The following is a 15,536-nucleotide window of genomic DNA, read 5'->3' as shown; positions in this document are numbered from 1 at the left end:
TGGTTGGAACTTGACATGAAATCCACAAAAAACACTTGGATCAGTGGTCCCCATGTACAGAACTCATAACTGCAGATTAGTGATACAAAGAGTACAATCATAACCCCAAGAGAGTGCAACTGCCCACACAACCTTTATCGAGTGCTGCTACGCCAGAACTTCACATCACACGTGATTCAAAAGGTTACGCTGGCAAGCAGTGCAAAGTGACCACAGGAGAGTTGAATCCAAAACAGGGTTGCGTTCAACCCTCTTTCTATCATGCACAGTGTGAACATACTGTGTGCAAGCTCGTCATGTGATGTGAAATCCTGCCATCTCATAACGTGTTACAACAAAACTGGAGTAGCACACTCTTGGGGGTTGTGTACCCTTGGAGGAACTACAGTACCTTTTCCCTTATCGTTCACCTCTACTAAAGTATACCCACTGGCTAGTGGTTATGTTGTACCTCTACTAAAGTATACCCACTGGCCAGTGGTCATGTTGTAGCTCTACTAAATTATACCCACTGGCCAGTGATTATGTTGTACCTCTACTAAAGTATACCCACTGGCCAGTGGTTATGTTGTACCTCTACTAAAGTATACCCACTGGCCAGTGGTTATGTTGTAGCTCTACTAAAGTATATCCACTGGCCAGTGGTTATGTTGTACCTCTACTAAAGTATACCCACTGGCCAGTGGTTATGTTGTACCTCTACTAAAGTATACCCACTGGCCAGTGGTTATGTTGTACCTCTACTAAAGTATACCCACTGGTCAGTGGTTATGTTGTAGCTCTACTAAAGTATACCCACTGGCCAGTGGTTATGTTGTACCTCTACTAAAGTATACCCACTGGCCAGTGGTTATGTTGTAGCTCTACTAAAGTATACCCACTGGCCAGTGGATATGTTGTACCTCTACTTAAGTATACCCACTGGCCAGTGGTTATGTTGTAGCTCTACTAAATTATACCCACTGGTCAGTGGTTATGTTGTAGCTCTACTAAATTATACCCACTGGCCAGTGGTTATGTTGTAGCTCTACTAAATTATACCCACTGGTCAGTGGTTATGTTGTAGCTCTACTAAATTATACCCACTGGCCAGTGGTTATGTTCTACTTGGTCTGACTTACTAAAATGTGCGCTTCGTTTCCGAAGCCTACCAAGCAAATCCAAATTATCTCAGGACGGAATAAACTTCCCAGCTACCTAACAGTGTCCTTCAGTTGTCGATTTGTGACATTGAGGAAGGAATGGCTCAAAACTCCAAAGGAGGCAGCACCTCAAACTCCTAGACGACTCGTGCGTTTCGCGTTCAAATGTTGTCGTCAGAGGACTATTGTTGCTTCACCTGCAACACTGAGAAGGCCTGGTGCTGATATCAAGACCCCCAATATGATGGAGAATTGTCACAGAGTACCAGGAACTCCAGGGCGATCGTTCTTGATTCCCTCCTGACAGATTAAAGTCGCTGCAGTCTCTGTTTCCTGGGCAGAATTTTCTGCAAACTCGTTATCCAGAAACTAGTGCAGCAGCACAATCATCGGGTTGTCCAGCTCACTGATGTATCTCGCAGTCGTCCACGATGTGGGGGCCGATGACTCAAGATCGCCGAGAAACTGATCGAAAAAAACAACCACCCCTGGAGTCGCCTTTCCCACGAGAAACTGGCTGGAAAACTAAAATAAACAAACAGTGAAGTTTTCTGCGGATGCGGTTCGTGGATGGTGTGGAGTTTTCGGAGCCGTGAGGCGTTATCGTTGCACCAAGCCAATGCGAAAGCTCCATCTCGTCTCCAGTGACAGTTTACTACTACCGGTAGTGGCCCATTGATTCATACACCAGGGATGAGCGCATACGGTCGGACTGTATGACACATACTGTCAGTAAGCGGAACAAGGTGATGAGAAGTAATCTGGGGCGTGGTGGTTTACCTGTTCCCCTCATTTGAAGGTTTCGTGGCAACGTCGGGTGTAAACCCCTATAGCTATTCTGACAGTTGCACTGCACGAGGGAGAGGCGAAGGCGATCGTCAAATCCTAATGATAGACAAAATCAAGGAAATGCAGCGTAGCTTGAAGGAGACAAAAAACTGGCGATGTTTTGCAGGGTGACGCGCTTGCAGATGCGCCCAGAGACACCAGCAGCGATGAAAACTGGAAGGTCAGCCCAAGAGACGATACAGTAGATATCTATCTACCATCTCTTGGTTGAGTTTTTAGTTGGTTTGTATTTGTATTTATGGATTGTCCACAGGCCTTACCCTAAGTCGAGGGAGTCTCCGTCAACAGCTTATGAAAAAGAAGCTGAGGAGAAAAATAAAATAGGAAATAGGATGATCCGGGGTGGTAGTAATATAACACACTGCTCTATGACATCGCTACTCTACTTGGAATAAAACCAGAGGGCTCATCACGGATGATAGCAAAGTGTTTGCGGACAAGAGCGGTAAAACATTTTGGGCTGGATACAGTACGAATGGCAGCCGGGAGGGAGTTCCATGTGGCAGTGGTGACAAAGAGAAAGGTGGCACGCGTGTGTGTGCCGGCTCTAGCAGGTGGGAGTAGATGTTGCGGTGCCTGGCGCTGTTTGACACTGAGTAGCCTAGGTCCTCCAAGGTCGTCATCTGGCTATTGATAAGGTGGTGGAGCTCAAGAAGGCACTGAATGTGTCTTCGCCTTGCGAGGCTAGGCCACTGGAGGTGCGCGAAAAGTGAGGCTTTCGGCTCCATTTGAGGAGGGTACACTCCATACTGCCGCAGGACCACACGTGGCACTCTTGCCTGTAGCCGTTCAAGGGTAGTAGCCTGAGCACTGGAGTGTTTAAATTGCCAGAGGGATGAGGCGTATTCAACCACAGGTCGAGCATATCCAGTGTACAAGCGGCTGGCTACGGCTGGGGTGATACGCTTGATCATGTGGATCAGCAGGACCACTCCCTGGCGAAACTTTGTCGTGATGGTGGCGACGTGGTTGGTGAAGTAGTTCTGGTGCTCATTTGTACAAATGATTGAGTTTTGAAGTGAAGTGCACATTTGAACAAGCCGGACAAAGTAGCTCAACTAAAGTAAACCGTGTGTACAGTAAAACCTTCAACTAACGACTACCCCTTGGTGCCAGAAGAAATGGTCTTTAGGCCCCGGTCACACCGAAACAAGCCACTTTGGGCTTGTTATCGCTGGCGCTCAGCTGGCTTGCGTGATCCCTGTGACGCGGTCACACCAGACCTTGAGTGCAAAGCTTGAATGGCTTGTTTTTCTTACCCGCCAAATTTTGAATATCTCGAAACACACCAATGTTTGCAAGAAACTGGAGAGCAGAACGTTCGCGATCTAAAACTGTACTTGTTCCAGTGTTCAGTTTTGATGAAGAAGCAAAGGAAGCCCGGATTCTGAATTGCGAAGTCGTGCTCTTTTTATTTGTTCGGTGTGCATGGACGCGATGGTTCGGGTGGTGTTTCCTGATGTCGAGCTTTCTGCCCCGCCGGTTGCCGTTATTGAACTCAGTTGCAAAAAAATCCACTCTCTTCTTCGTACCCGGCTTTCTTCATGAATTCGGTCGTGAGTGTGGTGCCTTGTCTTGGCCTCAAACCACAGCTCCAACAATCTACGCAGCAATCTAGAGGCACAGCGGCAGAAATCCATGGTCGTCGGACAAAATCCAAATCAAACTGAATACAGTGTAGTTGGGGTAGACAGACTCACGGTCAAAACCAAAGGCACAGGGATAGCACGGTTCCACGGACACAAGAAAGAACATCAATATCAGACTAAATAATAATAAATTATTTTTAAACTGTTCATCATGTCAACTAGCTACATGGTGTGCTCGCGGAGCTCCAAGCGCACTCAAATTATTTTTTGAATTTCGGCTTTCAGCCGCTTGTACAAGCTGTGGCTGAAACAAGCCGGAAAAAAACGGCTGAGAGTCAGCCACGGCTGAAAGTCGCTTGTAGGACATTTTTCAGCCATTTCCATGGTAATAGTGACGTAAACAAGCGCTTGTTTCGGCTGAACGGCTGAATCGAGCTCGGTGTGACCGCGGCCTTAGTAGCATGTGGTCTTAAGTTACAGGTTTGAACCGCGCGACCATAATTCCATGTCTGATATGCATGTCAAAATGCAGCTAATGAAAATTCCCACCACTTGCGCAATGCCATTTCTCCTTTGAGCAGTAGCATCGATCATAGAGCAGGTTCGAGCAATTACTCTCCAAGACGTTTCCTATAATGTTTGCTCATGAGAGCACTTGAAACTATGACAGGTGCAGTGAAGCCCTTAGTCAAAATGAGATTGCGTTCATTCGTGCAGCTGTAGTATCGAAAGAGTCCATTCAGGACAGAAAATCATCAAGGTTTCGAAGAAGGAGCTTCGAACAACCTTTTATTTCCTGCACTGCTGTCGCTATTTACTGGTCCAAATCGACTTTGGGACGAGAAAAGGCGGTCGCTGGATGCGTTCAGCAGGTAGTTACTTGTCACAGTGCATTTTTGTATATGAGACCGCCCGTGCCTGGCGAAGTGGTCTGTAGCAGCAGGCTGGCTGTTAGTCACGGTGCTGGTCTTTAGTTACAGCTTTTACTCTATTATGGCTTTGAGGCGCAATGTTCACCACATTTACAAACAGAGGAACATTCAATTTTCTAGGAATATCTTTGACAGCGAAGTGACGCTGGATGAGCACGTGCTCAGTTTATAAGAATAAACAAACCAGTGATCAGAACAAATAGTTTCACGCCGAGCACTCCGAGCACTTTGACCAGTACTCACCTCTCGTGGCTCACTATTGGGATAGAACATAACTTTGCCGTGCAAGAGCGACGGATCACACCAGAGTAAAAACTGGACACAATGAATGCTGCCATAGTAGCATGCTGCCAGCATCAGAAGAGCCTGAGTATTCAAGCACAAATGTGCACGCACGCACAAACAAGCACACAGATACGTACGTACATGCATGCACACACGCACATGGTGACATGCTCACACACACACACACACACACACACACACACACACACACACGCAGATGCATACACACACATATACACATACACACACAAAACGCACAAACAAACAAAACACACAGATAAAGATACACACATGCTATCATGCTCAAACACACGTACACACAAACACACAAACCAACACAGACAACACACAAACACACAGACGATTGCATGCTCGCACATACACGCACGAAACATGCACGCACACGCACGCACACGCATATTCACTACAACACAAAGCAACTCGCGGTATGGGGGAGTGCCGACCAGCGGAGTGAGAGGTCACGGAAAGAAATACGTAGACACTGCCGGAGCAGAATGTTGGCGGAGCCAAGTATCTACGAGAGAGGATTCAGGGTCGACCGGATAGACACTGCCGGAGCAGAATGTTGGAGGAGCCAAGTATCTACAACAGTCTGCGTCCGAGGGACGGCGACCGAGGCCCTGAGTAGCCGGAAATGAGCGTGGCCAACACCCCGTTTATTCACTTTATCAAAGAAATTAGTGATGAGAAATGGGAGGTGGGAGGGTGAAACACTACGAGCAAGCAAGAATGATCATCGCACAGAACGGATCGAAATATATAACAGAGCAAACTCAAAAGCCTGTCAGAACAAAGGACAACACTGTGGCTAGTCTTTGTAGGGGATAGATCACTGACATGTTTGTCTAACGCCGAGAGAAAGACAATTACAAGAACACAAAAACGGAACAAAGTTTTGCTTAACGGAGGAAGTACACTCACATACACACACACACACACTCACTAACTCACTCACTAACTCACACAAACACCACACACACACACACACACACACACACACACACACACACACACACACACACACACACTCACTCATGCAATCACAAACACACAAACACACACACACAAACACACACACACACACACACACAGATGCAAACGCACACATACACACACAATGTACAACCTTGTTAAGAGCACTACAACCAACTCACTTTTGCCCAGGAAGCACTGAAGTTCTTACTATCATGGTTGCATCGTTGTTCCTCAAAACTGTACACCACGAGATGTTGCTGAGAGTGAGCTGCAAAAGGGCAATGCCTCTCGGCGTCACTTTTCTCACCAGCCCACGGGTGACACTAATTTATGCGGTTATCTATGACGCGTAGGTGCTTTATCACATCAGAGAAAGGAGCACCACTGAAAGTCTGTATCTGCAGTGATCCTTTCTGCTCGTGCTAAATCTAGTGCTCCTGAATGTGGTTTTTTCATGGCTGAGCTCAGCGAAAGAGTGTAAAACGTATTTTTTCAATCACTTTTTTCTGCCGTGCACTGCTGCTCTTCCACTGTGCAACTCTCTCTCTCTCACCTGCCATCGTGGTCTTCTGTTCCTCGTGTAAGCTTGGATTTTTTTGAGGTTCAAATATTTCAACATGCCAATGTCCACTCTCAACCATGGAACCGAGGCTCATCTTGCTCCTCCTGAGCTAGCCAGGACTGCAAGATTACAACTTCAGCTGCCACCTCCGCTGCCTCACCTGTGCCACCAACACCGAGCTCGGCAAATGAGGAGATGCCATCGTGGTTCGCCTCCCCATTTACAAATATTTCATCACAAATAAAGGGAGTGCAGGAGGAGGCCACACCGGCCCAAGCTTAGGTGGCCAAACTAAAAGCAGCGCAGTCTATGACAAGTCATCAAATCCAAGCCCAGAAAAAGCTCAAGTCGGCAGGGCTACAGGCTCAGTTCGTCACCAACAGGACAGTGTTGCAAAAGGTTGATGCTGCCATATCGGTACTATCGGACTCTGCACCTGAGGCCAAGGTGCTCTTGAGGCAGGGTGAGAATGAAATCTGTAAAAGGCAGAAGCAACTCCAAATAGCCGTTTCCTTTGACTGGGAAACAGTGAGAGTCTACGAGGAGGGCACCCTGGGTGACAGCCTTGCGGACGACAAAAGACTCGCCGAGGCAGCCTCCACAGGTCGTCGGCTCAGGCAATTACAATCCAGAGAGTGGTTGCAACCTGAGATACCATACCCAGGCAGGAATATCCGTGCATCCAACATTGGCAACAACGCCCAATTCGAGAGGAGGCCATCAGGCCACGGACTGTTTGCCAACGGTGGCTGAACCCCTGGCAGCGGCCCGCATTGCTGGAACTGCCAGCAGTTGGGTCACGTCAGTAGGCATTGCTCCCAGTTCGGCCGGGGCAGTAGTCGCCAACCACACTGGACTCAGCAACCACAACCCACTGCTGGAGCTCGTCCACGGATGGATGTAGCATGAGTTCCCGGACTGGCTGGAGTCTGACGAGATAAGTGCTTGTGACAATAACGTCCATGGGAAGTGACACCCTATTGCATATTGATAACATATTGGTGCCGCAGTTTTTGTTTTACGTATTATTCATTATGGCTGTTGTTGTGTGTTGTTACACCATTTACCGTTATCTGAGAAGCCTTCCAGCCCGGGTTTGGCTCATTTAGGCACACACCACCTCTTGGTTTGTTTTTTCTTGCGCTTGCTGCCTATGCTGTTCTGTTCCTTGCGTTTTTTAGTATAGGGTGTTTTTTCCGTGTGAATTGCCAATTCAATGAACTTACCCTTACCAATTAGTGAGATGCTCGAGTGGCAGGGATGATGAGGGAGGGAGAAGCCCGATGGTCAATGATGATGAGGGAGGGAGAAGCCCGATGGGCAGGGATGGTGAGGGAGGGAGAAGCCCAAGGGGCAGTGATGATGAGGGAGGGAGAAGCCCGATGGGCAGTGACGATGAGGGAGGGAGAAGCCCGATGGGCAGTGTCGATGGTCATACACGATTGACTGGCACGGACAGGGGAGGGAGAAGCCCAACGGGCAGTGATGTTGGCAATGATTGTCTCAGCTTGCCTGTATGCATGACGGTATGAGGCGTTAGACCGCGTTAACATAAGGCCCGGGTCGGACGGTGCAGCGGTTGTCACCCCTGGTCCCCTACTCAATTCACACGACTCATATTGTACGCAACATACATCTTAAACAAAAGGTACGGTGGTGTTAGAGGCAGAGGAGGGTTACACCCCTCGAAAGCGCAATGATTGGGGGAGTCTGGAAACCTACGAAACATGAACAGAACAACGACAAATCTCACAGGAGCAACACACAGTCTCTACATACCTGATCCCCTGTGTGTCATTTTCCTGTCTGTGGGTGTGTGGGTGTGTGTGCGTTTTGTATATGCCTTGTTCAGCGTCCTCCCCCTTCTGGACGGAACTAGCGTCCATACAGAATCCACTCGTCCAGCACCTGGTCGACGTGCTACCGTTCATCCTGCTCACTGACGTGGCACCATCTACAGGCAGGGCATATCTGCAAGCATTCGGTCCCTGGCCTATATGGGCTTCTCGGGACGGATTCACCCCCTTTCCCCAGCTCTCAAGGTATACCTGGCGTTATACCTAACGAGTTTGATCCAACAAGGCACTACGTTTGCCCCTGTTGCACAAGGCTGAGCGGCTCTTCGTTGGTAGCACCATAAGTCTGGTCAACCACATCCGATCGCAGAGCCAGTCATCATGCAACTGCAAGTCGCCGCTCACCATATCTGTTCTCGTCCCGTCTCCCGACGCACTCCGATCTCACAGTCCTTGTTCCGTCAGCTGATGTCCACCCTGGCCCAACCAGACGCGTCACTGGGAGATCTGCAATGTATGACCATGATTTGTCTTAGGTTCTTTGCCCTACTGCCCTGGGACTTGCATCGTCTCATGGTGTCTTCGCTGGATTCTACCCCGACCCATATGTCTGTGCACCTGCCAAGTCGCAAGAACGATTAACTGAAGTAGGGGACGTGATTCTGGTTGCACGCCAATTCACCGGCTCTATGCCATGTCCGGTCCGCATAACAGAGATTTCTCCATCAAGGAGGACATTCACCTGGCCAACATGTACTGGGAAAAGCAACCTCCGCCCGCTCTGGGCTAGGTGTTCGCGGCACCATGAGCTACAGCGGAGCCAAGAAAATCCTCAAGTTGGCTGTGGGCCGCACCCAGCCTGACCCGACATCATACGTCTCCTCAGCCTCCGATCAGGTGTTGCGATAGCCGCAGCTCACTCAGGCATTGTGGACAGACTGCTATAACAGCACGGCGGTTGGAGGCCCGTGTCCTCCAAGGATAAGTATATCGCGGACTCACAGCACGACTTTCTTTCTGTATCCACACACATTGCTTCCGCCCGACTATCCTTTGTTTCGTGAGTACATTCTCTGGTAGACCACTACCCCATGAACAAACCGGTTGCTATGTGAGTGAAAAAATGTTGCTTTTCAGGGCTGAGCTTAGCAAAAGAGTGTAAAAACTTATTTTGTATTCACCATTTTCTGTTGTGCACTGTTGCTCTTCCACTGCGCAACTCTCTCTCTCTCTCTCTCTCTGTCTCTCTTTCTCTCTCATCTGCCATCATGGTCCTGTGTTCCACGTTTTAGCCTGGAATGTTCCCACCCACCCTCCCTCCCTTGGGTCCCGGACGTTTTTGTTTGTTTTGTCCCCTGTTATCAAACATGCATTCGCTATTGCAGACCAGTGCAGAACACACCAATTATGGAGGATTCATGGAGTGCAGGGCAACTGAATCTGGCATAATCATAATTATGTAGGATCATCTGCACAAGAGATGCAGCCCGTGAAGTAGGCACCCATGAAATGGGCGGAGATTGGACAGCTCATATGATGGTATAATGATATTCCACGCATGAAGTGCAGCCCATGAAATGGACGGAGTGTGGACCACCCACGCACAAAGTGCGATGCCTGTTAGGGGGCATGAGTGTGGGCGTATGAGTGTGATGGTCGAAGGCCGTGGTAGATTGCCAGATGAGAGGAGATAGCTTGCCCATGTTTTCCAAGCCTCCATGCTAAGTTGTGACATATTGCAATGCATGCATGTGAATGATGCTGCTGTTGCTATCAGTGCAGTCTGTCAGCATAATCTTAGCAGAGCAAATTGCCATGCTGTTCCAAGCAATCGGCAGCTGGTCTAAGCAAGTGTGTGGGTACATGCATCTGTGTGAGTTGTGTGCCCGCTTACATATCTCATTGTGTTCTGCAATGCGCCTGTACCTCGGACAGCTTTTGGGTCAGCTGCGCTATGTCTGTGTCGGTCGTCCTGATGTAACGCACTGTTGCGCCTCCATCGGCCCATTGCCCTGATTAACCAGTCAGGGGTACTCGCCATGGCTGCAGTAGTGGCGGTACCGATGCGGAACGAACTACCAGTGTAATCGCGAGTATGGGATGTTTCCATGAGTGGAAAAAGCTGTCGTAGCTCTTCTGTCAGCTCCTGCCTAGTCAGGAGTCTCCCAGAGTGGTAGAGGAAGAGGGCGTCATTGGTATCAGATGGATAGGCAGTCAAATATGTGAGCGTGGTACAACCAGGCAAGGCTGGGGAGTGGCTTCGAGATGCGTGTTGCGCACTACGGCCATGTAGACATGAATTGTCCGTAGTTTCACCGGCTGCCGGAAGTGTGCTGGGAAGCAGCTGAGCATTATGTCCGTAGCCGGCATGGGCATCCTTCTCCCCTACGCACATAGTTGCGTAAATTTCCTTTTTTCAAGTGGTGTATGTGCGCAGTGCTGTCAGGCCGATTGCCATGGCTACCAGGTCTGCAACCTTCCGCATCAGTGCAGGAGTGGGAAGCAGATCGCAGTGTCTGGGGCTTGCCGTGCCGATGGCGCCAGCTGATGGAATGGTTGCAGGTTGAAACTAGACAGCGCATCGGTGATCGGCTAAACTCTCATTGATATGCCATAAGCGACGTGTAAATGTTCTGCCTGGTGCGACGATGCTTGACGCAAAGGAGGGTTTCCCAAGAAGTTGTCGAGTTTGCGTTGTGTAGGCTGGAGCGTAGGCCGAACGGCAGCGCTCGATCAAAGTAAAAATTTCCTTGCCACTGAATACCACGTAGAGACCAGTTCGGCGGGTGCACAGGGATGAGCAGAATGTGGAATGCATTGCGGATGTCCAGCTGTTTCAGCAATGCACCCTGCCCGTAGGCCATGATTGTTTGCACTGTGTCGTCAATCCGGATATAAGACAGGCTAAACGTGGACGGGTTGATGCCATCGTTAACGCTTTTGCCAACAGTAGCTGATACATGGTGGAAAAAGCGTAGTTTACCATTCTTCCTGGGCGCCATGCCAATGCCTGAGTACTGGAATGATGGAAATGGAGGGATGGAATAAGATTCTCTCCTTGTGCACAGGATGTTGCCGGATACTCTGATATGTACATGGAATGTTCAGTACATGAGGGAAGATTTCAGTCCGTCACGGTCTGATGGCAACCCATGAAGCCGAAGGCTCTGCAGAGTCCAGATTGTAAGCCCCTGCTCATGCAGGAAGAGAATGCTTTGCCTGAATCATCAGCGAGCAGTCTAGTAAAGCTGACAACATCGATGGGCGTGTAAATAAATGGCATATTGGAATCAAGAGCAGGGCTGGCTAGTATGTTGAGTGAGAGAAACTGTGTTTTACTGGTGTCTTCACATGTTTGCTTCAAAGCAGAGCTAGTGGTGTGGCACCCTGCCATGCTTGGGTCGGGATCTGCCATGGGTGACTTACTTGGCTGACCGTTTGGCGGGTGGAGCTGATGTACTAGGACAGTTGCTGGAGGAGGTGACCGTGCATGCCAATTTTCAGGTGGCAGCCTTGACATTATCGTAGAGGTGCGCTCTCCCACACTGCCATTGGCATCAGGTCCAGTTTTAATTCCGGCAAATTGGGTGGCCACCGACTGAGGGTGAGGAATGTGCAGCCGAGCAGAGTGGCAGAGTTTGTTGGGTGTGACAGTCGGGCAGGTCCCATATCAGTAGAAGGGTTTTTTGGCCGCAAGGCGAGTTTTTCACACAGCCCGGTTGAGCAGCCGTGGCTGGAAATTTTGGAAGTCGGATTTTCAGGTGCTCCCCTGCTGCCAGTCACCCACACTGTGCCATATCTCTGCCCGTGTCTTACACTGACATCTCTCTTGCTGGCCGGCATGCTCTTTATTTATTTTTTTTGCCTTTTTTTAGCTAGCGTGTGGGTGCGAGTGTGGTGATACGGTTCACTGAGTACATTCTCTGGTAGACCACTAGCCACGTACATTCTCTGGTAGACCACTAGCCACGTACAATCTCTGGTAGACCACTACCCACGTACATTCTCTGGTAGACCACTAGCCACGTACATTCTCTGGTAGACCACTAGCCACGTACAATCTCTGGTAGACCACTACCCAAGTACATTCTCTGGTAGACCACTACCCACGTACATTCTCTGGTAGACCACTACCCACGTACATTCTCTGGTAGACCACTACCCAAGTACATTCTCTGGTAGACCACTACCCACGTACATTCTCTGGTAGACCACTACCCACGTACATTCTCTGGTAGACCACTACCCACGTACATTCTCTCGTAGACCACTACCCACGTACATTCTCTGGTAGACCACTACCCACGTACATTCTCTGGTAGACCACTACCCACGTACATTCTCTGGTAGACATCTACCAAAGTACATTCTCTGGTAGACCACTACCCACGTACATTCTCTGGTAGACCACTACCCACGTACATTCTCTGGTAGACCACTACCCACGTACATTCTCTGGTAGACCACTACCCACGTACATTCTCTGGTAGACCACTAGCCACGTACATTCTCTGGTAGACCACTACCCAAGTACATTCTCTGGTAGACCACTACCCACGTACATTCTCTGGTAGACATCTACTCGTGAGTGTTGTGTCCTGATCGGACTCTGAACTGATTTCTTGTTCCAATGCTTGAGCTGATGATAAACTGAACACAATGCAAGATGACTTCTAACTTTAAAACACATCAGTAATAATATCAATGTTATCTAATCTCGCACTCAATGTGTGACACTGTATGTGTTATCACGCGACTCAATATCACATCACCTCCGTTTCAAGCTTGTTGCATAATTCCAAATCTGCAATCAAGGTACATCTAGAAGTTCTAATCATAAGATTGTTCTCTAAAACTGGCAATGCCAAAGCATGCCACTGGCTTTCGTGTGCGATCAGATCTTCACAAACATCATCATCGTTGACTCCTTCTTGATCCATCTCACCCAGCTGGTCTCTCCCTCCTGGCCGATCCACTGGCGCCCTGGACAAGGTGTCGGCCAGGAAGTGGTCCTTCCCTTTCCTCCATTCCGCCGCGAACTGAAATGCCTGCAACAGATCTTCCTTGATCGTGTTTTTCTTATCCACCCTAATTTAATAGTGCGTCTGGGTGTTGACTGTAATGCCGCGCACTCTCTAGGCCACTGCTGTGGAAAAAACCCTAGTGCCTTCAGGGTAGATCGTGATAGCAGCGGGGTCGAAATTCCTTCATAGACATGAATTGTCGTGCCACAGTTGTGACCCGCTTCAGTTGCCAAATCAACCTTCATTGTGCCGCGATTACGGAGATGCTGGCCATTAGCATTTGTGACCGTGGCGTCGTCTCTATCTTGTTTTTTCAGTTGACAATCCAAGCTGTTCCAGCTGTTGCGGTCCGATCGCATTAACATCACTACCAGTGTCCGGCAACCATGCGAAAGTGACTTGGACATGACCATTGTCCTGATTTGTCTCCAATCTCAGTCTGATCATGTCACTTTCTTCCAACGAGACCCGTTGTAGAGATACTCTTCCCACTAGGTCTCTTTTTTGCTGCGTTCCTTGTTGGCCGCAAACTTTCTTGAAATGGCCCACGTTCCCGCAAAGATGGCATGTTCGTCCTTCAGCCGGGCATCTGATCTCCCCGGGATGTGGCAACCCGCACTTCTTGCACCTTGACTGGGTGGCTGTTTGTTTCTCCGGCGGATTACATGGTGTTTTCTGTTCCCGATTGCCTTCAAATTTCTCCTTCTTGTGCTGGGATCTCCTCACAGCTTTGAGCTGTAACTCCTGGCATGTTTGTTCCATACCTGACTGCGTCTGCGCTGCAGCTTCTTCTGCATGACATAATTATTGCTATCGCTTCCTCTAGCGTGATTTCTGCTTTCGCAAGAAGTTTATGCCGAGTTTCATCGCTTCTGATTCCTACGAGGATTCTGTCCCTCATAGTCTCAGAGTGAACTTGCTTCACGCGTGTGTTGCAGTGCTCACAAGCTTCAATTGTAGTCCTGCAATCATGGCAAACGGCTTCCAAGGGGCTCTGTAAATTACACGCCGCATTTAACTCCTTGAGGATGATGTAAAATTTGGTGAATGTCTCTCCCTCTGTTTGGCATGCTCGATAGAATTCCATGCAATCAAGCAAACAATTCCTTTTTTTCCTGATGAAGACTTCCAGAGCTTGATGCCAGCCATCCACCGTGGATTGCTCGTTCAATACGATGACTCCTTGCCTTGCAGATCTCCGCAGTTCTTCATCCAACCATTGTCTAAGAACCGCCTTCCGTGTTTCTTCCTTTGCTGCCCTGATGCCTTGACACGCCGCAAAGTCAGACCATTCCTCTTTCCAACGACAAAGTCTGCGAGACTGGCTTTCGCTCTCAGGATAGGACGGTCACTGCAGTTGACTGTCGTGTGCTGTCTTGCTCTGTCATCATTTTCTCTTTGACCGTTTCCGTCGTGTAGTGTCCTTTCCAAAAATGCTGCTAAGCGCTCCTCGCGCTGGGCTGACGCTTGTAGTTGTTCTTGGAAAAGCTGAATTAGCTGTGGGATAGCGTCCTCCTTGACGTGATCTGTCGGGCTTGTTCCCGCCGCATTCGAGTCTGACAGCGCCATGTTGTGTCCTGATCGGACTCTGAACTGATTTATTGTTCCAATGCTTGACCTTTATATATATTGATTATGAACTGAACACAATGCAAGATGACTTCTAACACATAAGTATATCAATGTTATCTAATCTCGCACTCAATGTGTGACACTGTATGTGTTATCACGCGACTCAATATCACATCAGTGAGTACATTCTCTGGTAGACCACTACTCGTGAGTACATTCTCTGGTAGACCACTACTCGTGAGTACATTCTCGGGTAGACCACTACTCGTGAGTACATTCTTGGGTAAACCACTACTCGTGAGTACATTCTCTGGTAGACCACTACTAGTGAGTACATTCTCTGGTAAACCACTACTCGTGAGTACATTCTCGGGTAGACCACTACTCGTGAGTACATTCTCGTGTAGACCACTACTCGTGAGTACATTCTCTGGTAGACCACTACTCTTGAGTATGTTCTCTGGTAGACCACAACTCGTGAGTACATTCTCGGGTGAACCACTACTCGTGAGTACATTCTCTGTTAGACCACTACTCGTGAGTACATTCTCGGGTTGACCACTACTCATGAGTACATTCTCTGGTAGACCACTACTCGTGAGTACATTCTCTGGTAGACCACTACTCGTGAGTACATTCTCGGGTAAACCACTACTCGTGAGTACATTCTCTGGTAAACCACTACTCGTGAGTACATTCTTTGGTAGACCACTACTCGTGAGTACATTCTCGGGTAGACCACTACTCGTGAGTACATTCTCTGGTAGACCACTACTCGTGAGTACATTC

This window comes from Sycon ciliatum, chromosome 11 (genome assembly GCF_964019385.1).
Source record: "Sycon ciliatum chromosome 11, ocSycCili1.1, whole genome shotgun sequence".
Lineage (NCBI taxonomy): Eukaryota > Metazoa > Porifera > Calcarea > Leucosolenida > Sycettidae > Sycon > Sycon ciliatum.
The sequence above is the reverse complement of the archived record's forward strand: the minus strand, read 5'-3'. Positions refer to the sequence as shown.